The sequence below is a fragment of the Gymnoscopelus braueri genome (assembly GCF_963280865.1).
Source record: "Gymnoscopelus braueri genome assembly, chromosome: 21".
In the NCBI taxonomy this organism is placed as follows: Eukaryota; Metazoa; Chordata; class Actinopteri; order Myctophiformes; family Myctophidae; genus Gymnoscopelus; species Gymnoscopelus braueri.
Genome location: NC_137623.1, coordinates 23,885,277 through 23,907,427, shown reverse-complemented (window position 1 = coordinate 23,907,427; position 22,151 = coordinate 23,885,277). Strand labels below are relative to the sequence as shown.

At 41.7% G+C, this 22,151-nt stretch overlaps 1 protein-coding gene across 1 annotated transcript in view; it reads right to left on the bottom strand.

Moving 5' to 3' along the window:
* Positions 1-10,458: 10,458 nt before the first annotated feature.
* gyg1b (glycogenin 1b) overlaps positions 10,459-22,151 on the bottom strand; it is a 439,315-nt gene continuing 427,622 nt past the window's right edge. Inside the window, exon 7 of the mRNA XM_080418221.1 lies at positions 10,459-10,468. The gene's annotated coding sequence lies outside the window, so the exon portion shown is untranslated. The remainder of the gene's footprint in view (positions 10,469-22,151) is intronic.

The window sequence follows — 22,151 nt, the reverse complement described above, 5'->3', positions numbered from 1 at the left end:
GGCAGCATGCACGGTGACCCTTAATAGGGCTTGAAGAAAACGAATGGTTGCCATGCAGGAAATGAACATACGCCTTTGTCTTCATCATGTCTAATTGAATCCTCCCATAGTCCCTGGCTCTGTAACGAGAACTCTTATCAACCAGTCCAGTCCAGACCCCAGAACAGATCAGACCTGGGCAGTGGTGGAAAAAAAGTAACTAAGTACATGTACTCAAGTACTGTACTTAAGTACAACTTCCTGTCCCCATCCCAGCTCCTGCAGTACAGTGCCTTACTGAAACATACATGAGCTCCTGGTCCAAAGAGCTCTAATCGTTGTAACCACTTAAGCCCTGTATACTTTGTCATCATACGACAAATAGCAGAAATAGCTGATCTACAAGCTCACAAGGAACGTGTTGTGAGCTTGTAGATTGGCTGTTCTCGCAATTTGTATTTACTTTTCTTTTAAATCTTATTTTTAAAGGTAGGGTAAGTGATTTACTTTGGTTAAAATAAGTGTTAAATAGCTCTATATTCTGATAGTACTCATTGCTAAAGACTGTTTGTTCAGTAAAAGGAGTCTCCATGTCTCTCCAGCTTTTTATTAAACAGAAAATGCATTTTCAGTGCTCTCTCCTGATTGGCTTAAATGTTGTCACCTAACTGAAAATGTACTATATTCTGTTTAATAAAGAGCTGGAGAGACCCCTGTGATCAAACAAACGCTCTGTAGCAATGATTACTATCAGAATATAGTACTTTAACCTTTTTAACCCCAAAAAATATCACTTACCCTGCCGTTAATGTTTGAAATAGGGCTGTCAATAAAACAACAAGATAATAACAATGATAATACTGGGTGTAATGAAAATGCAAATAAGATCAAATAAAGTAAAAGCAATAGTACAGGTAAAGAAAGGCAGGTAAGGGTAAAAACTATTTAGCAGTAACATGTGAGGAGAATCATTTGATATAGAATGTGCAATAAAAGGTATAATATATACACTTATATATACAGTGGTGCAAGTACAGTATGTAAAAAAAATAAGCAATAAGCAGTATTTACAGAATGAATGTGGTGTTGTTTTTTTGTTTCTTTTTTTTTTTCCTTATTCATAGTCTCAGGAGGAAAGAGAACTCTTGAGCCCAGAGCTTTGATACGCCCTCTAGGTGCCTGGCAGTCTGCGAGCCCTATAGGGAAGGTGGTGCGGTCAGCCGAGCGAGGCGCACCACCTTCCACAGGGTTCGCAGATATACAGTCCATCCCATAGCATACAGTCATGGCTCCCCCGTGACCAGTGGTGGAAAAAGTACTCAAATATTTTACTTTAAGTAAAAGTATCAATACTGCAATGTAGAAATACTCCGTTGCAAGTAAAAGTCAGGAATTCAAAATTGACTTGGATAAAAGCACAAAAGTATTGGTATCAAGCTTAAAGTACCAAAAGTAAAAGTACTAAAATGTTTGAAAATAGCAGATCGACAAGCTCTCAACGCGTCGCGATGCGACGCGTTTAGAGCTTTCATCGGCTATTTTCAAATAGTCTATGTATAGTATAAAGTGGTTAATGTATGTTTTATAATATAATAATTGATATAAGTAACTAGTAACTAAAGTCTTCAAATAATTGTAGTGGAGTAAAAGTACAATATTTGCCTCTGAGATGTAGTGGAGTAGAGGTTTTAATAAACACTTTTGGTGCAACTTAGACACATCCCCAGTGATGTATCCTGGGTTCACTGGGTGTTTCGGGTCTTGCAACATCATACACCCTCGCCGGGTTCAGTAAAAGTACAGAAAATTGGAAATACTCTAGTAAAATTAAAAAGACCTCAAAATTGTACTTAAGTACAGTACTTGAGTACATGTACTTAGTCACTTTACACCACTGCCCATGACAAGGACGCTCTTGCTGGTAGCAAAAGGATTTCAGGTGCTTCTCTGAAACCCAGAATTTTCTCAGCTGTCTGAGGTGATACAGCTGTTGTCTGGCCTTCTTTGCCACAAGTCTCTAGCTTGGTAAACCCCTCCCGGGGGGGTTTACCAGGCTAACAAGTCTCTGTGTGCAAGAAGCTCTCTTCACTGTCTTTTTTAAGTGAAAATAGTGGATATACAAGCTCACAGTGCGTCGCATGACTTGCATTGTGAGCTTGCAGATCAGCTATTTTCACTACTTTTGTCCGACAGGCTTGTATGATGAAGTACGGCATTAATTTTGCCTACAAAAACGTTGAAATATGGAGATACAAGGTTTCTGCCCGACAGCAACAATATACAGGTACACACATTAGTGCAAGCACAGCAGTATAGTGTGCAAAACTGCAATAAGCAGTATTTATACTCTAATTTGTTTCAATGGCGCCCTATTTAGTTTGCTTAAAATGGGTGATGCCAGCATCGACACGTCAATATACAATCAGACCATCGCTATTGTTAGGACATTCCGTCATGGATCGGTCCATTATGAAACGATGGGCTTATGAAAGGAGCATGAAATCAAATATATGTTATTAGTGTGAATACAGCCACTTATATGGCCTTACGTAACGATCTGGCCCTACAGAGTGCAGTCTCATCACATGTCTCTGGGCTAAAAGAACACATGACATCCTAACTCCTAGAAGAGAATACATAATACTGGGTCAAACCTATTATTTGCCTGGACCACAATGGAAGCGCAGGTCTTTTCTATTTTCATTGTGTTGTTTGTTATACCCTCGACATTTTTAATGTGTATTTGTCACAGTGCCCTGTCCGCTGCTGTGATGAAGTACATAAAGGCGGTGTTATATAAACATAGCCTCACTAAATTTGTTTTTATTTTAACCCATCTGTGTAATTTTTTTATTTGAGCTAAAAAGCATTATTTTACACTTTGGAATAAAAATAGCAGATCTACAAGCTCGTTACGAGCTTGTAGATCTGCTATTTTTGAGAAATCGGGAAAATGTGTGCAAATCTTGGAATATATATTGTTTTAAAGCGAACATTTTTACTCAAATCTTTGCTTCTGGGGGTCCCTGGAACAACATATTTTGAGATGGGGGTCCGTGGCCAAATACATATCATTTTGCGGGTCCTTGACATGAAAAAATTTGAGCACCACTGATATAGGAACATACGTTTTTCAGAATACTGTTGGGATTTAGAAGACATTTCTAGAATCGGCTTCAGGTCTTAATGGGTTAAATCTTTTATCTACTGTATATATACATCCAAATACATCCTAAAATGTGTAATATTGCGCATGTTGCTACTTGTCAGTTTTATTCTTTTATAAAACCTCAACAAGTCACAAGTGATTAATGTAGTGTTATGAGCACACTTTATGAATACACTTGGTGAAATAAAGAATTCAGAATGGCCTGTAATTCATGATAATGAATGCATAATGATCAGGGTTCTCAACATGTTGATCAATACTTTATTGTCCTTTTAAAAACAAGACGGGCACCGGCCTACTCGGGGACGATGCAAGTCGGGAATGCATGCCCTATCTGGATATGCAATACCCATTGTTTCTGTCTGTCTGTCTGTCTGTCTGTCTGTGTCTCTGTCTGTCTGTGTCTCTTTTATGTGCATATATGGAGATCTCTGTATCTGTCTGTCTTTCTGTCTGGCTGTGTCAATTTTATGCCCATATATGGACATCTCTGTCTTTCAGTCAGTATACCTTTAATGCCCATATATGGAGGTCCATGTCAGCCATACCCAAATATGGAGTCCAGGGAACGCAGGGAACACTCCCTCACACATTGATGGATATTGGATTAATATTCAACATGCTGTACATGTAATAACTGATTAATTTAGATAGATAAGATTTTAAAATGTTCTAAAATGATGTTCCGCTCAATTCCACTCCCCTCTGGCCTACTTTAAACTTACTACACACATATATTTGACGGAGAATTAGCTGCCTTTGATGTGTGTGAGGATCAACTGCTCGGAAATCTTCACGTCAGCTGTCTTCTTTATTTGGGTATTTCCATTTAAAGGGACTTTACACTTTTGCTCTGCCACATTTAGAAGAAAACATACAACTTTCACTACATTCATCAACCTAGCAGTTACTGCTAGTCCTGAGTAGAAAGAAACACACTTTCAAACTTAAAGCCTGCCTACTCTAAGGTGATTTACTCAAAGGCAGCACAATTTTAATGCTTGAAATACTAGACACCAGGAAGTGAGAAACTTCAAATGCCATTATTTACTGTTGATAAAGACAAATACTCACACAATGCATCATTTATGGCTTGTATTTAACACTGTTTCTGCGCCAACTTGCCATGTTTTCATCAGGCACAGGATGCAGGTGTTTCTCTTTACATATCTACAATATATGTAAAGAAAAACACCTGCATCCTATGTCTGCATTGTACAAAGCACCTGGTGGATACGTATAGGCCAAAACGTAAAGCGGCCTCCTGTTATAGCGCCACCATGTGGCCGATTAAAAATATTTTGGGACGGAGGTTCCTCCTTAGCCACTCACTTCCACCGAGATGAGCTGGTACACAGACGGGCAGTGGCGAAAACATAATCTCCTGATAATGATTGATCCTCATCAACACCATGTACATTGTAGTTCTTTACATGACTTACTATAAGTGCTGAAGTCAGTCACCCCCTTCCGTATGGCAGAGCAACAGTTAACAGGATTAAACCGTCAGCATATTGCACTGTATATTTGGTGTTTAAGTGCCACTGTGCCTCCAATAATCTGTAATTATTACAAACAGGTTGCTCAGAAACCCTGGAATCAGCCAAAAAAAAATGAAGAAAAAAAGTGCTCCATTCGTCCGGTGCTAAACTCTAAATTTCATGCTGCCAAATTGCCTGGTAGCTGCAGGGTGCTGATGCAGACACTTCTCATTGATTCAAAGGGAATGGCAGCAGATTGAGAAGAGCCCAGCCTAGAGTCCACTCCACACACTGCCCAGATTACTATGACTCTCCTAGTCTGTTCTAGCGCAAAAGATTAGAAAATGGAAAATGAAAGAAAAAATAAAAGAAATGGCTGCATTTGCCCAGTCCCACTGCCACACAAGTTGTGGACAGTCACCATGTTACGCCGTGGAGGAAAGTAAATGAGTACGTTTTCTCAAGTATTTTACTTAAGTACAATTTTGAGGCGCTCTTACTTTACTTGAGCGTGTCCATTTTTCAATACTTCACAAGTTACTTTGTAGATTTAGATCATTGACCAATTAAGCCATATTTTATATCAGATCTGCTATGTTTTAGATCTGCTATTTAAAAAAAAAAAAAACATTAAATCAAATTTGGAACATTTTGAGTACTTTTACTTTGGTACTGTGTATATATTTTGATGCCAATACTTTTGTACTTCTACTCAAGTAAAGATGTTGAATGCAGGAATTTTACTTATAACAGAGTATCTTTATATTGTGGTATTCCTACTTTTACTTAATAAAAACAATTAATTGGAGTACTTCTTCCGCCACAGCTTTTACCTTTTTCTTTTCTCCCACTTTTTTAACGTCTAGATCAGTCGTCTTCGACGTTTTTCAGGCCAAGGACCCCTTAGCTGAAAGAGAGATGAAGCAGGGACCCCCCACTACATATTGGATTCAGGTTAAATGTGTTAAGCCCTCAATGAGTTAAACAGTCACTTAAACCCTCAATACTTTGTAAACTTGACCTTTGGCTCGGTACTTGCGTCTGCTCTTATTTCCCTGTACACCAAACCTCTTTGCCGAAAATAGACGATCTAAACAAGCTTGTAGATCTGCTATTTTCGGCTAATGTTCCCCCCTAGAATAGGGATGCGAGAGTTCAAGTGATTAATGTAAAAAAAAAAAAAAAAAAAAAGTCCCTTTAACACAAAGATTTGGCGCCCCCCCACCTGCAGTATCTCTGAGGACCCCCCAATGGTCCCGGACCCCCCTGTTGAAGACCCCTGGCTCTGCCAGTGCTGTGCTTGGAGCTTAATTCCGACACATCTTGAGGTCCCTATCAGCGTTGTGTGGTAAAGCTGATTAGTGGGGATAGTCAGCCAGCCTTGGCTCAGGACCCACACGGCCAAAGAAAAGGGGGGGATGTATAGGGGGTTCATAGTATACAGGGGGTGGTCTGTGAAGGGAACCCATGAAAGAAGAGGTAGTAGCCCATGAAAGAAGAGGGGAAGGTCGTAAAGAAGTCCCATTTCCGACACCACTACAAACCATGTCTTCCCGTTTTACAGGGTGTCTGTACCCCCCCCCCCCCCGCCCGAGGGGTTCACGAGGTCAACGGGTGCTTTGCACGCAGTCTTGAGTATTGAGCAGCAAAGGCAGCGGGGTCGCGCCGCGGTCATGGATGTTTAGATTAGCGGATATAAATTAAGTGTCTCTCTCTCTCTCTCTCTCTCTCAAAAAAAAGAGGTGTGTAGGTAGAAAGTGCTCTGCTGAGAGAGTGCTCATTAAAACACACAGTGACGACGACGTGCTCACAGCTGTGGAGGGTGGACAGGGAGATGGCGAGGTCGAGAGAGAGAGAGAGAGAGGGGAGAGAGAGGGGGGGGGGAGAGGGGGATGGAAAAGCGGGGGTAGGGTAGGGAGGAAGCAGAGACCACTTTCACTGTCTGTTCCGCTCTGTTCCGTTCTGAATTTCAAAAAAGTGCTCCATTCGTCCGGTGCTAAACTCTAAATTTCATGCTGCCAAATTGCCTGGTAGCTGCAGGGTGCTGATGCAGACACTTCTCATTGATTCAAAGGGAATGGCAGCAGATTGAGAAGAGCCCAGCCTAGAGTCCACTCCACACACTGCCCAGATTACTATGACTCTCCTAGTCTGTTCTAGCGCAAAAGATTAGAAAATGGAAAATGAAAGAAAAAATAAAAGAAATGGCTGCATTTGCCCAGTCCCACTGCCACACAAGTTGTGGACAGTCACCATGTTACGCCGTGGAGGAAAGTAAATGAGTACGTTTTCTCAAGTATTTTACTTAAGTACAATTTTGAGGCGCTCTTACTTTACTTGAGCGTGTCCATTTTTCAATACTTCACAAGTTACTTTGTAGATTTAGATCATTGACCAATTAAGCCATATTTTATATCAGATCTGCTATGTTTTAGATCTGCTATTTAAAAAAAAAAAAAACATTAAATCAAATTTGGAACATTTTGAGTACTTTTACTTTGGTACTGTGTATATATTTTGATGCCAATACTTTTGTACTTCTACTCAAGTAAAGATGTTGAATGCAGGAATTTTACTTATAACAGAGTATCTTTATATTGTGGTATTCCTACTTTTACTTAATAAAAACAATTAATTGGAGTACTTCTTCCGCCACAGCTTTTACCTTTTTCTTTTCTCCCACTTTTTTAACGTCTAGATCAGTCGTCTTCGACGTTTTTCAGGCCAAGGACCCCTTAGCTGAAAGAGAGATGAAGCAGGGACCCCCCACTACATATTGGATTCAGGTTAAATGTGTTAAGCCCTCAATGAGTTAAACAGTCACTTAAACCCTCAATACTTTGTAAACTTGACCTTTGGCTCGGTACTTGCGTCTGCTCTTATTTCCCTGTACACCAAACCTCTTTGCCGAAAATAGACGATCTAAACAAGCTTGTAGATCTGCTATTTTCGGCTAATGTTCCCCCCTAGAATAGGGATGCGAGAGTTCAAGTGATTAATGTAAAAAAAAAAAAAAAAAAAAAGTCCCTTTAACACAAAGATTTGGCGCCCCCCCACCTGCAGTATCTCTGAGGACCCCCCAATGGTCCCGGACCCCCCTGTTGAAGACCCCTGGCTCTGCCAGTGCTGTGCTTGGAGCTTAATTCCGACACATCTTGAGGTCCCTATCAGCGTTGTGTGGTAAAGCTGATTAGTGGGGATAGTCAGCCAGCCTTGGCTCAGGACCCACACGGCCAAAGAAAAGGGGGGGATGTATAGGGGGTTCATAGTATACAGGGGGTGGTCTGTGAAGGGAACCCATGAAAGAAGAGGTAGTAGCCCATGAAAGAAGAGGGGAAGGTCGTAAAGAAGTCCCATTTCCGACACCACTACAAACCATGTCTTCCCGTTTTACAGGGTGTCTGTACCCCCCCCCCCCCGCCCGAGGGGTTCACGAGGTCAACGGGTGCTTTGCACGCAGTCTTGAGTATTGAGCAGCAAAGGCAGCGGGGTCGCGCCGCGGTCATGGATGTTTAGATTAGCGGATATAAATTAAGTGTCTCTCTCTCTCTCTCTCTCTCTCAAAAAAAAGAGGTGTGTAGGTAGAAAGTGCTCTGCTGAGAGAGTGCTCATTAAAACACACAGTGACGACGACGTGCTCACAGCTGTGGAGGGTGGACAGGGAGATGGCGAGGTCGAGAGAGAGAGAGAGAGAGGGGAGAGAGAGGGGGGGGGGAGAGGGGGATGGAAAAGCGGGGGTAGGGTAGGGAGGAAGCAGAGACCACTTTCACTGTCTGTTCCGCTCTGTTCCGTTCTGAATGTACGGACCTGTGGAGGAGGTGGGGGGCGGGGAGGGGGACGCTGTATTTAGCAGGAGAAGCTTCCTGTGCGTGGGCCTCTTTGGCGCCAATCGGGGGAGGGGGGGGGGATCGCAGTCCAACTCGCTGCCTCTACAAAACACCCCAGCGCCAAACACACACACACTCTCTCACACACACACACACACACACACACACACACACACACACACACACACACCCTCTGGCACCGTACTGTCCCTGTTCTCAATTTCCTGCCTTTAATCCCGGCCATTGGTCAGGAGGGGGAGAGCAACAAAAAAAAGGGCACTTCCTAACATTGAAGAAGCCCTGACAATCATTTCCTGCTTCCAGATCACATGTCGATAAACATGTTGGTGAAACGCTTTTTTACAATGAAACGTTATGTAACAGGATGGAGCGAGCATGGTGAGAAAAGCTCAGTGAGGTAATTAGTGCCACTAAGTTACTGATGGAAATCTGGTGGTGTCTGCAGCATAGCTTCAACACAAACTGAAGTGGTTGCAAATAATACTGACCCCATACTGCAGTGCTTCTCAAAACTTTTTACAGACGAGATAGGATGAGACCTTTTTGATTGCACAGCAGTTAAAGGAGTATTTCACCCAAAAAACATGACTTATTTTCAATCAATTACACACGCCATGAAGCCTTGAATTCGTGGAGATTTTTTTAGTTTTTGTCACATTCCTTAGCCAATAATTCGATGACCGGGTGGCTGCTCAGTAGGAGACTCCGCAGATCTTCGCCGGTCATCAAATTATTGGCTCAGGAATGCGACAAAAAACAAAACAAAATCTCCATAAATTCAAGGCTTCATGGGGTGTGTAATTGATAGATAATAAGTCTTTTTTTTTTGTGAACTACTCCTTTAAGATACAGTTACAGAGCAAGAAAAGCACTGTAGATGCAGCAGCTTAAAGAGACGTCACACACAAAAAGAAACACCATCAATAATTAACAAAATACACAACAATATACACCCTCAACAAAGCTTGCATTATGCAGGACAACAGAAACAATAAGAATACACACAGTAATCATATCAGATAGTGTCCTCACTGTAATCACATGTTGTTACTTTAGAGCTAAGACTATACGTATTGTGTGTTCAAGTCGTCTATTGCAGTGGTTCCCAAACTTTTTAGCTCGAGACCCAAAAGAGAAATTAGAGGTTTGCCCCGGGATCCAAACTACTGAAAATAGCAGATCTACAAGCTCACAATGCGTCGCTTCACGCCGTGTTGTGAGCTTGTAGATCTGCTATTTTCACTACTATTTTTTCATTTCATTTATGTAGTACTTTTGGAAAATGTTTTTTTTTTATGAAAAGTTTAAATTCTTTTTTATCTTTTTAAATATATATTTTTTAATTTAGGAAACAGGAAAAAAAGGAGATATTTACTTGTAACCCATATAAATTGGTCCGCGACCCAAACATGGGTCCCGACCCACTGTTTGGGAAACAGTGGTCTATTGTATTTCCCCAAGGAACCTTGACCCCACTTTGAGAACCACTGATATATTAATATTGTACTGCTGTGACATACTGTGTCAAAGCCAACTAGTCAACAAGGAAACTGCCAACTAGTCAACAAGGAAATTGACATCAACCGCATTAGGGATGGGAAGATATGAAAATGACATGGCACAATTATTATGGCAAAAATAATTATGATTAACAATATTATCGCGATAATCGAAATATGCGTACAATTTAAAATACCACTTGAACCCCGTTCGCCAAAATGCCGATCTCTGAGCTTTTGTAGAGTGAAATAAGAGTGCACCAAGTGGTCCGTTTTATCAAGTATAGAGGGTTTAAGTGGTACTGAATTTGCAGCTCAACAAAGGCTAATTCCTAATGTATGACGGAAGACAATTTCACAATCAATTTAAATCTCTGCGATATGATCATTGTGAGGTTTCTTTAACTACGATAAACGATAATAACGATTATCGTTCCATCCCTAAACCACATTAACCCTTGCGTCCCTATTTTGGGCATGTTCATTTTTATACTGTGTAGAAGGTTGTACGCCGGCGTTCTGCAGTGAAAAAAAGCACAATCTACAAGCCCCGCGACACAATGTGAGCTAGCAGATCGGCTATTTTCATCATACGATTGTGTCATAGGCCTGAGTGGTTAATTGTCTCTAAACTGCACAAGCTGAGAGAAGGAAAAAAAGAAACAGCATTTCATTGTTAGATAAATAGAAAGGAACAAATACGTGTTCCAACTAAGTCATCTTTGTGAAGTCATGATCATTGACTTCTCCTTGTCTTTTATGATCCATAGCCAATCAATAAAGAGAATTCCCCCGAGGCTTGCACAAGGCATTACATGACAACGAGTCGGAGCCCTGCCAGAGCTCAGAGAGCAACAAAAGCCTGTGGGAGATGAGCAAATGAGGGGGAAGCAGCAGCGGCAGCCATTCCTGGCACTTTAAAAGTATTCAAATTAGCCTCTCGCTTAATATGAACGTATCTCAAACGGTGGGTAAGCCTCTAGTTATACTTGGTTGCGCGCCGGCGTCGTGCTCAGTAAATAGCAGATCCACAATCTACTTTTTACGGCATGCAACGCCGTAAACGCACGTATAAATCAGGCTTATCACTGAAAGCGGTGGGTGGACAAAGGAGCAGAACATTTCTACAAGAGCTTAAAGGAGTAGTTCACCCCAAAAAAAAATATCTTCTATCAATTACACACCCCATGATGCCTTGAATTCATGGAGATTTTTTTGTTTTTGTTGCATTCCTGAGCCAATAATGTGATGACCGGCGTAGTCTCCCGTAGGAGACTTGTGGAGTCTCCTACCGGAGACATTAGCATCTTTCCGCCGTTTATCAAATTATTGACACAGGAATGCGACAAAAACAAAAAAAATCTCTATGAATTCAAGGCTTCATGGGGTGTGTAACTTATAGAAGATAAGTACTTTTTTGGGTGAACTACTCCTTTAATACGAGCCAAGAATACAGGGATATGATTGCGGCTGCCGTAATTCCAGGAACGTTGAACCCGAATAAGGATGTTTAAAAACGATTCCAAATTATTCTAAAGTTTCCAAACATTTCCGATATAAAAAAATAATAATACTATAATTCTATAGTGTACTTGTAGATCTGCTATTTTTGAATAGCCAACATATACATGGATAAAGTGGTTAAAATTATTGTGATGCTACATTAAATAAAATAGCTGGGGACCCCCTGGAACCCCCCCCCCCCCACAAGGACCCTTTGGACCCCACTTTGAGAACCAATGTGTGTAACTACCGCGCATGTGTGAAGCACCACTTGATGTTATGTTTAGGGCCTATAGCACAATAGTGCCTGTGATTATGTTTACACACGTAAGCAAGTTATACGGTAAAGTTGGACATCTCTGTTCATTCACTGCACAATCCTGAGTGTGAACTTAACCCCGTGGTTCATTCTCTGTGTACTGTTAATACCAGTGGTGGAAAAAGTACTCGCATTTTAAATTTTTACTTAAGTAAAAGTATCAATACTGCAATATAGCAATACTCTGTTACAAGTAAAAGTCCGGAATTCAAAATGTACTTGAGTAAAAGTACAAAATGTACTTAAAGTACCAAAAGTAAACATACTAAAATGCGTCGCGATGCGACGCGTTGTGAGCTTGTAGATCGGCTATTTTCAAATAGCCTATGTATAAAATAGGGCTTAAGTGGTTAATGTATGTTCCATAATATCATAATTTATATCTGAAAAGTAACTAGTAGCTAAAGTACAATATTTGCCTCTGAGATGTAGTGGAGTAGAAGTAAAAGTACAGAAAATGGGAAATACTCGAGTAAAGTAAAAATTCCTCAAAAGCGTACTTAAGTACAGTAAATGTACTTAGTTACATTACACCACTGGTTAACAGGATTTTGCCGTGTGCGAAGAAGAACAATGGAACAGGACACTGAAGTGTCTGTCTGCAGGCAGACACTGGATGCTTGTAAACTCCTAATTACTCTGACCTTTAGCTCTTTAAGTAATGACGGACAGAATAGGGACAATTCCACCTCTGTAATTATATAACGATACAGACCCTTCTGTGTCCACACGAACAGTACTACAATGACGGTGCACTTTATATGGCGCTGTTATGATGCCACCACACTCTGCTGGTCACCTCCTTACTACTAAATGGTGGCTCGTTCATGGACATTCCCAGACCCAGAGGATGTTCCTAATGACAGGGCGCAAGCCAAGCCAAGCCACGGTCGGTTACCCCTGGAGGGGGAAAAGCAGGCAGGAGTCAGTTTTACTGCCGTCGCTTGGGCTAAAGAGGAGATCTAGTGTGCAGCTCTAAAATCCATATCAATCCTTCTCATTGGTGGGTAATTGTCACGATCACCAACTTTTACTTGATCATTAATTGTCATACAAATAATTGCGGTTAGTTAGTTTGCCTCTTAGGCTTTGCAAACAAATATTGCACAGGGCAGATTTTGACAAATAACTGAAGAAATGACCGACACAGTTAATAATTTGATACTTTCAAAATATTTCAAAAATAGCGCAAATGGACGATCTACGAGCTCACAATGCGTTGCAATTAGGGGTGTGCCGATTTCACGAAACGATACGATACGATATTGGGCTCACAACTTCGATACGATTTCGATACGATTTCGATACGATACGATACGCACTTTTTTATTATGAAAATATATGGGGGAGAAAAAAAGCAAATGTGCAAACAAATTATTCTATTTTTGCATTATTCAGACATGCAAACTTGTAGCTTTTCAGCTACAATAGCCGTTTTGAATCCAAATAGGGCAATAGTGTGACACCTGACCCGAAAAAAAACAACATGTTGTCACCCTTTTCACCTCGGGGCTGTTTGCATGCCTGATTATTATTATTGTAAAAAAATAAAAAAAAAAAACCCGATACATATCGTCACGAAAAAGTATCGCGATATATCACGGGACGATGTATCGGCACACCCCTAGTTGCAATACAACGCAAATTTTGGAAAATGTTTGAAAATGTATGAAGATTTTTCAACATGGAAACGATTATGACGATGCTGCAAAATAATTTCAATAATGTCAGATAATTGAAATGATGTCACATCTATCACGACTTATGCTGCGCTCGCCGCTCACACACCAGCGGCAAAAAGGCAACAGGCTATACAAGTCCGTTTCAATGGAAGCCAGCAACACGGAGCTACAAACCCAATGCCCAACACTTGTCGCTGCATGACGGGCGTAACGTGCTACAAAAAAAGTTGAGCTGGCGTATAAAGATTTCAGCGTTCCAATGACGCAATGAAGCGTCAATCAATGATGTTTTTGTTTCACCATTCTCATTCCCCTGTTCTCTCACTGTTACAATTCCAGCTCCATTCTTTAAAGGAAGACACAATTCTTGCCGTTAACCAGTTCTCTGTGCTATTTAACCCTAAGCTTTTATACAGTGTGGTTTGAGCAACAGATACTCGGCCGCAATGTACAGTAGCTGGTCACGCTTGGCCCTTATGTAGCTTTTATGTTATCGTGTGAACACAGCATCCCTGTTTGTATTATATTTATGCCTACTATCCGTGCTGTTTGAGTGTAATATGAATAATGTAGGCTACTTCTTATTGTGTAATTTTTTGGGCAAACCCATCTAAAGGTTTGCCCAAAACCGATACCAACCAAAACCGGTTGATATGCTATTAGCTGTGCACTTCATTGTGTAGACATATTGACGACACAGCCCTATTAGGGACCACAATGGAAACAAGCCCTTGGGCTTTTTGTGTTAGCACCGTTGTATAATCGTAACACTGTGCTATTTGCAAACTGTTAAAGTATTCAATCAATCAATCAATCAAGCCTCCAATAACGGATCGGCCACTTAATAACAGGTCAAATGTAATTATGTTAATAATACGCACTTTTGTGTACAAAATAAATTAAAAACGCTTCTGAAATATCAGCTTCATAGCATTGATAAACACAAAAGAATTACAATGGAAGTAAATAAATAAAACCTTTTGATAGCCTATAGTTCTTTTTTTTTTTAAATATCCCACGATTTTGTAACCCTTTTTTTCACCCGGTGCCAATTTTCTAAGTGATCCTGGGCGCTACACTCCCCCTGCCAGCCTAGGCCTATATATTTTAAAAATATTTATAATTTTTGGGTTTTTTGCCTTTATTAATAGTGGAGATGGACAGTAAACAGGGAGAGAGAGATGGGGAGAGACATGCAGCAAAGATCGTCGGGAACGGGACTTGAACCCGCGAGGCACTGTCAGGCTACCTAGAGAGCCTAGGTGCCCGGACCGCTAAGCCACGGTCCCGGGCCTGTGAGATATGTTTTTGACGGTTTCTCTCACCATTTCAGTCATCAGTCCTCCTTGGTGATGGATGTCCACGGGGCATATTAGATGCTATCTCCCAGTCTCCCACCACCCCATTGCACTCTGGGAGATGCTTATCTGAGGCAGGTCATCTTTATTCTCTCTCCTGCGTGCGCTTCCCAAAAAGGAGGGGAGGAGTGTGCACGGTATACACACAATGCCTTTCTCAACATTTAACCCATTCAATCCGGGGACGTATCTGTGTCATTTTAGATTTCTTTGGCTATTCAAAAATAGCAGATCTACAAGCTCATAGCGCGGCATTTTTTTTATTTTTAGAAATCGTGAAAATGTGTGCAAATCATTGAGTATATAAATTTTTAACTCAAATCTTTGCTTCTGGGGGGTCCCTGGAACAAAATATTTTGAGATGGGGGTCCGCGGCCAAATACATATCATTTTGGGGGTCCTTGACATGAAAAAAAAGAACCACTGGTTATAGCAACATACGTTTTTTCAAGAAACTGTTTTTTGAGTTTTTTGAGATTTGAGTTACAAATGTTCGCTTTAAAAAACATGTATATTCAAAGATTTGCACACATTCATAGCGCTCATAGCGCGGCACTCGGTGCCGTGCTATGAGCTTGTATATCTGCTATTTTTTTAATAGCTCAAAATAAATCTAAAAATGACACACAGACAGACGCGTTCCCGCCCGGTCTCTATGGCTTAAGGCCACAACAAGGTTCTGGGACACTTTGCACAAGCCATTCCCCTTGCAGCGTATAGGTAACAAAAGAGGGTAAACGGACGTGAAGAAGTGGACCAGCTCCCCAGAGACAGTTATTGTCTTGCCCTTTTAAAAAGAGAGATTGAACTCTTTGAGAGGAACATAAACCTGATGCAGCCATCGGGGAGCACAGCCTGTAACTGGGGCCTCTCTCTCTCTCTCTCTCTCTCTCTGCGGTATGAAATTCAATCTGCAATATCATAAATACAAAACAACACCTCAAAGAGAATGATAATAATAACAGAAAAAAATCTAAGAATCCCATTAACCCATGAAGACCTGAGGCCGATTCTACAAATGCCTTCTAAAATCAGTAATTCTCAAACCTTTTCTTGCCAAGGACCCCTAAAAATCATTATTTATTTGGCCACGGACCCCCCATCTGAAAATGTTTTGTGCCAGGAGACCCCCAGAAGAGAAGATTTGTGTGTCCCAATTTTATTTATTTTTTTAAACACTTTCAATATTTTTCATTATTTTTTAGGTTGAAAAATAGCAGATGCACAAAGCACAGCACGGCACAAAGTGCCGCCCTGTGAGCTTGTATATCTGCTATTTTTGAGAACCACTGTTCTAAAACTACTGTTCTAAATCCTAAGAGTTATATATAACATCTAAAATGACACTGATGCTATCCCAGTTTTAATGGGTTTAAAGTAGGCCTATCCTTTCTGAAATAAATTCACCATACAGCCCATTCTAGCTGTTAAACGGGCGGCTGATTTCACAACCCGGCCAACAGGTTGGAAACAAAAAGCCTCGACGACGACGAGCCCATTATTGAGCTTGTTTATTATCGCGGCGTTAACGCCAGTGAATGAAGGTAATTAGCATGCCGCAACAATAATAATAGAATCCAATTCATTCATATACAGGACACAGCCGCCGCCGTGCCAAAGCACGGGGTGCTTTGCGGTATTGATTTTGGCAGAGCTTTGGCCAATTCTCTCCTCCATATGTAGGTCAATGAGGCTCCACACACTCGCTCAAGTGCAGCCTTCAGTCAGATATTTAGGTCACACCCCAATTACACACACACACACACAGGCAGAGAGATGAGCTCTGCTGGGGGAGATATCTTATATTGAACACACACACACAGCACAGCCATTTCTTTGAATATTATGTTGTAGTTATTTCGGAAGGCTTGAGTGAGCTCTGGCAGGGGGCTTGAAGCAACAGGCAGCGAGCGGTGGCATGCGAGCTGAAAATGGACCTGTCTAGCCTCTATGCAAATACACCCGTGGCCCCTAGACAGACTTTCTTGGCGGAGGCTCCTCTGCAGCAGCAGCACCGCCACCAGTGCACTGCAAAGGATGTTTTTTTTTTTTTTTGTCTTTCCTTTTTTTTTCTTTTCGGATGATGTCATCATCCTTGGAAACGGGGTTGATGTTTTGCTTGGAGGGGCATGTTTTGAAAACATGTCGACTATATATCAAAATGTACTTACTTACTGGTGGTGGTGCTGGTTGATTGCATTTACTGGATGCGATGATGCAATTTCTGTTTATTATCAGACATAAAACGGTTTGAATGCAACAAAAACTGTCAGGATAGCAACAGGGATAAATGTGAATCGGAGGTGGTACATGAATAATTTGCGGCAATTTGCACATCTCACGTATTCACCGCTGACCAATTTCATCACAAATCTTAAGAAAACAATCCATGAATCCAGTCAGCATGCCTGTGCGTGTGTGTGTGCGTGCGTGCGTGCGTGTGTTTGCGCCCACCCCATTTTTCCTCTCAGAGGGAAGTCTTGAGGGAATAAGCAGACTGAATATTAGGTCAATACCCTGCATACGCAACCTCTGCATGCCGTCTGGCTCGTATCAGCCCAGAGAGCAGCCCCATAGGGGCCAGAATAGGTTTTGAGGTTTACCAAGAGCTGAGGGAGATTTTTGCAATGACAATGGTAAACATGCAAGGTGCACGCACAATACACTGCAGTAGAGACGGGCAGATTCCGTAGTGATAAAGGCAGGCGTGACAAGAGGGAGACAGTTAGTTGTCAAGGGAAAGAAAGCAGCTGCGAGAGTTCTTAATTCTCAAACTTGTGATTAGAGTGACTGATTTAGTGGCACGGTGGCAGGAGGAGCACGCTAATTGGGGTTTTCAGCTCCCTGTGTTATTTTAAACTCGCTCATGATGATTGTGGCAAAGTGACACTCACGAGTACTCCCACATTATAAGCTCCCGGTGTCTGAAGGCGTGCTTTAGGTTTCAGGGGGAAAAAAGGGTTTATTTACTGTACAAAATGGATACTACAGCAAAAACCCACAATACCACGCATTGATTCAGGTTGAGAATGACCTGCGTGCAAACTATGTTGTTACAATCAAACAAAACGTGTCCACTCACATTTCGTTTTAATATACATACGGATTTTTGTATTTATAAAAAAAAAACTGAATCCACTATTTCTTATTCCACCATTAAAAGACATCGGCTTGGACAAATGAAAGATGACAGCACTGTGTTTCGTCTCCTGAAACAGACGGCAGAAAGGAAAGAAAAACATTGAACTCAATTGCAGGTTCTGCTAAGTAGCAGTTATAATGCTATTTCTGTCCCTCTACTCGCTGCCATGAAAAAGAATAACCTTTTGTTGACAAATATTTATGTGAGGAGCCCTGCACTTGTGGTTACGACTATCCACCCCAAGAATGCAGGCCTCTGGCTACAGTAGCTCTCCTTCAGGCTTTATATTACATGGTAGTGCTTCTCGTCTCTCCCTCTCCTGTAGAAGTCAGACACCTAACATGTTCTGTCTTCCTCCCACAGTATAACACGCTATCAACACAGCTCGTATTACCATGGACGAATGCCTGCACTTCTCCTTATGTAAACCTCCCCTTCCTTCTTCTCATCATTCTGAGCCGCACTGAAATGTTTTGATTTATTTTCCCACCCGAAAAGTAGCCATTGTCTTTGTGTGCTGTGAGAACAGTGAGAAAGTGGAAGGGGGAAATATTTCTTTCTCAAATCTTATAAGCTTGTTATTGTAATACTCTTCCCCCCCCCCTGGCCAAGAAGACACACCGCATGACTTTCGGCCCCTGTTATCGCTTAAATCTGCCCCAAGTTATTGCTGGGATCAGCCTGGCTATTTCAGCTGCGATATCAAAGCCATTCGACGAATGCATCAGGATACAATGTCCGATCAGAATGGATGAGGGAGAGATGGGGTGTGGTGGGGGGGAGTGAGGGCACCAAAAATCATTAAAACACAGGAGGATGATGTGCTGGGTGGCTGCTGGGTGGTTATTATCAGGAGTTTTAACAATCAGACCCCTGTCTCGCAGATGACGATTACATAGTTTACATTACAGACACACACACACACATACAAAGCAAGGCAAACGTCTGCTTCGGGAGGTGATTTTCACAAATGGAATGTAATGATGTCAGTGGTTTAAACGCGGGGCAAAACCATAAGGCTGGAAAATACGAGAGAGGCCTGTGAACTTAGCTGGAAGTCAACAAACGCGAGCGACAAGGGGAGGGTGGGGTTTCCCAGCGAACACTCCTCCCGTGGTGGACTTTTCTCTCTCTCTCTCTCTCTCTCTCTCTCTTTCTCTCTCTCTCTCTCTCTCTCTCTCTCTTTTTCCTTCTTGTGCTGATCGTGTGGAAACTTCAAAGAAATCAGCGACTGCAGAGAGTGGTGGAGGGGGAAAATAATCTGTTTTGTTGTCTCTCTCTCTGCCTGCTACTAGGGTAACTTGGCAGGAGGCCACCAGGAAGGGAAAACACACAGCCAGAACATTTAATAGCAAAGGGACAGCGTCTCTCTTGTCAACAACAATCGGGGTCTGAATTCATGATCCCTTGGCTTTTTGACCAAATTAATGGTCAATCGGTCAAAGATAAAAACAAAGGGCAGAGATGACTGGCCCAAATGGACAGGGAGGTCTTTTTTTCTGAATGTACTCCTGTGTGAGTGTTACATGGGAAAATTGGCATCTGTAGTAGCTGTTAGAGATGTAACCGGATTTTTTTTGTCCTTCTGATAACGATTCCGATGCCCATAACTTGTGTATCGGTCGATACCGAGTACCGATCCGATACCGGTGTGTAATTTTAAATCTAGGACAGTGGTTGTCAAAGTGGGGTCCAATGGACCCTTACAGGTCTGTAACTCTGAGAGTGTACAAATGGAACCAAATGGACCCTTACGGGTCCATTTGGTTCCATTTGTACTCTCTCAGAGTTATGGGGGTCCTTGAAATTAAAAGGTTTGAGAAAATCGCATTGGCACAGACTGGCATACTCACCGATACCGATACCAGCATTTTAGGCAGTATTGGCAGCTTTTCCGATGCTGGCATCGGTTTTGGACGAACTCTAGTAGCTGTGGGGCTGCGTTAAACTCAGGTAGAAGCAAATGACATGTGATCATATACAGCACAACACTACACATTAAAACAACTAGACCAGGGGTCTTCAACGTTTTTCAGCCCAAGGACCCCTTAGCTGAGAGAAACTTTTTTCATAGATTTCATAGATAGATTCATTGACTTTCATCAGTGTTGTGTAAATTAATATTTGTTTATTTGTTTGTTTATTTCAGACATTTAATCACTTAAACCCAATACTTAGTAAACTTGACCTATGGCTCTGTACTTGGTTTGCTCCTTTTTCCTTCTACACCAAACCTCTTTGCCGAAAATAGCCGATCTACAAGCTCACAAGGCGTTGCGAGCTTGTAGATCGGCTATTTTTGGGTAATGTTCCCCTCAGAATAGGGATGTTATAGGGTTGAAGGGGTTAATGTAAAACAAAAACTAAAAAAGTTTCTATCGCACAACGATTTGGCGCCCCCCCCCCCCCCTGTAGTAACTCTGAGGACCCCCCTAGGGGTTCCGGACCCCCTGTTGAAGACCCCTGAACTAGATAACCGACGCGGCAATTGAGTTACAGTATATTATTCACTGTCACCATCCATGACATTCTGTGTGTGAATGCTCTTTGTACTGTATGTTTCCTATACTCTCAGCTCTCTAGTGTCCGTAATTACCCAGGTAATTAGGACAATCTAACAGCATATAGATCCACGTGGCCTAATAGCACCACTCACACACTGAGAAATCACCCGGGAGGAAATGGGAATATCAATGCAAAACCCCAGGCAAACACGCTGGGTGTTATGCAAACGTGAGCATTGGCTCAAAGATATTCAATAATGTTCTATTCCATTCTGGGGCACCAAACAAATGGTGTGACATTCAAGGTAAGTCGTAATGACTACCTTAATGGTGATAGCCAGTCATTATTAAAATGTTACTGTAGGAAGTCTTCCAGATCCATCAGGTGGTATTGGACCGTTGTTGGTTATTAAAGCAATTACCTTTTGACTTCGATTCTCCCCTCGCACTCACACACACAGATACACACGCACACGCACAGACGCACACACACACACAGACACAGACACAGACACACACACACACACACACACAGTGGTGTAAATTAACTAAGTACATTTACTCAAGTACTGTACTTTACGTACAAATTTGAGGTATTTTTACTGGAGTATTTCCAAATTTTCTATACTTTTACTTCTACTCCACTTTTGATTATTATTATTTCAAGACACACTTACCACTTCAGCCCTATATATATATTTTGGCCATTTGAAAATAGCAGATCTACAAGTTCACAATGCGTCGCAATGCAACGCATTGGCTTTTTTCTAAAGATTTTGTATACATTTTGAAATGGGACATTCTGCACAATGAGTACTTTTTTACTTTTGGTACTTTAAGTATATTTTGATGCCAATGCTTTTGTACTTTTACTCCCAAGTAAATTTTTAATATACAGGACTTCTACTACGTAACAGAGTATATCTACATTGCAGTATTGATACTTTTACTAAAGTAAAACATGTGAGTATTTCTTCCATCACTTGCTCCTCGCACTCGACACTCACACACAGATATGTACGAGACACACGTGCACGCGCACGCACACGCGCACACACACACACACACACACACACACAGTAACACGGCAGCTCTCTCCACAGTGCTTCCTTTGATGCCTCTCCATCCACGTTAGATCAAAGGGATTGAGACCCGTAGACATCATACATTAGGACAAAACAAGCACCTCCGACAGCCACAGATTGACTCTCTGGGGTGTATTGTCGCTGCAAGTGAAACGTGAAACCAAGCTCGTCCATTTTAATGAACTCATAAGCGTCATCACCTTTCACCCGCTGTCGACAGCATCTCCCATTATATCAAAAGGTGGTTCTCAAAGTGGGGTCCGGGGACGACCCCCCCCCCCCCCCAGGGGTCCTTAGGGAGGGGGAGGGGGGGTTCCAAAGGGTCCCCAGCTAAATTAGTTAATCTCGCATCACAATCAGTTTAACCACTTTAACCCTATATATATCGGCTATATAAAATTGCCGATATACAAGCTAACTTGTTGCAATGTCGCATCGGCTATTTTCAAATAATCTTGCGTGAAAAGAAAGATGTGAAAATGATGGAATTAGGGCTGTCACAATTACAAATTTAAGTGTTTTGATTTAATTGTGTGTTTGGCCATTGAACACTGGAACATGTGAATAAAAACTTAATTTATG